Here is a 1,737-nt window from a genome sequence, read left to right on the forward strand (position 1 = left end):
GTAACCAGGTTATTCTTGTTATTATTGTTAAATAAAACATTTTTGTCAGAGAAAAAGACTCGTCTGTTATATTTCTAAAACATTTGCTTCTTCTCTATTTCGACGACAACATATAAAATTATTGTCAGATGGCTGATCCCAGTGTAAGGAATCTTGTTTCGCAACTGACCCAATCAACGATTAAAAGAACTTCTACAACTTTTATGCAAAGTTTTTTTTTTTAAGATCTACGAACTCTACAACAATCCACCTTTCAAACAAGAGCTTCCCGACTGCCAATATCTCCTGCTTTGACTTGGAAATATGCTGGTGTTCAGTTCCGTTTCAATGCTTTTCCCAGAGATCTTTTTACGGCAGTATACAATGAGTTACAAACGAAAGGCGCCTGATGACGTTCTTCGCTACACAAATATTGCTTTAGATCTCGAAATTCATCCTCGACAGAAACCATAAATTTGTCCAGAGTATTGTCTTCACCTCCGAAAAGCAGAACAACGCATCGACAAAATGAGAACCTATTTTCTTTCATAGCCGAAGACTAAATATCGATCGCGATCATTGGGTACTTGTCTCTTTCAAGAGTATTCAAAACCTTTTATCATTTAACATTTTGTTTTGGACAATGAAATGTCATGGACACTTACTTCCTTTTATTTGTAGTGGTTGGGCAGTTTTCCCTTCTGTTTGAATGGCTTCTGAAAATAATTTCTTAGTTTTCAATATGTAGCTCTATTTTTAAGTTACCAACTCTGGAATTTGTATTGATTTTTTTCGGTTTGTTATTTATTCTTCTGGCCAATTTACGTATACTTTTCTGCATACACATGTCATACGCAATCCGTAAAACATTTCAGCTGAGCAGCAACACGTGCAACATTGGTTGTCTGTAGTTTCTTCAACTTCAACCTCAAGGCGGCTATAAAAGCATATTCAAACTGCTCCAACTGGTTGGAATATCTCCCTCTCATTCTCATGGGTATTCGATCCACGGTTAAGGTGGGAGTTGGACATACTCCGGTTGAACTAGTTTATAGTACAGCTCTCACCTTACCTGAACAGATGATCGAACCTGTTTCACCCCAACACTTTCCTGACCCATCAAAATATGTGCACTGCTTACGGACATCTATGTCGCACTTGTCCCCTGCAGGCCCCAGACAACAGAACATCGCTTCACATGTCCCAAAGGACATCAATACTTGGATGCATGTGTTTCGTTAGCAATGATGGAATACCTTCTCAACTTCGGCCACCATATTCCGGGCCCTACAAAGTAATTAAAAAAGAACCGAAGTATTTCGTTCTCAATATTGGAGGAAAACGAAATACTGCGTCTGTTGATCGCTTAAGAAAAGCATTCGTCGGAGAGGACTTACTTTCACTTCCCGAACTCTACAGCTTCAGCTTCAGCCATCGCAAATACCCTAGATTCTGCACAACCCCGGCACACCAAATCGGGAAGAACAGTTCGATGGCCCGCAAGGTTTGTTCAAGTCTTTCGAGTAAGTTCAATCTCTTCATTTACCCATCTTCTCAATTGAAATGTCTTCAATGCCCACATCAACATATAAAAACAATTTGTTTATTTTTCTTATGGTTATGAACAATTGCCACATACATAACCCAAAATAACTATGCATCACCCGCATACAAACCAAAAGAAAACAAAGAACATTTTGTATAGAAACAAAACAAGAACATTTTTCTATATCAATGAAAAACATCTTTATGAACATT

The 1,737-nt window shown here is 38.1% G+C and overlaps 1 protein-coding gene across 1 annotated transcript in view; it reads right to left on the bottom strand.

The window, feature by feature from the left end:
* Window positions 1-1,737, bottom strand: part of LOC106867736 (uncharacterized) — a 103,334-nt gene that overhangs the window by 46,535 nt on the left and 55,062 nt on the right. The gene's annotated exons all lie outside the window — the stretch shown is intronic.

The sequence above is a fragment of the Octopus bimaculoides genome, chromosome 29 (assembly GCF_001194135.2).
Source record: "Octopus bimaculoides isolate UCB-OBI-ISO-001 chromosome 29, ASM119413v2, whole genome shotgun sequence".
NCBI lineage: Eukaryota > Metazoa > Mollusca > Cephalopoda > Octopoda > Octopodidae > Octopus > Octopus bimaculoides.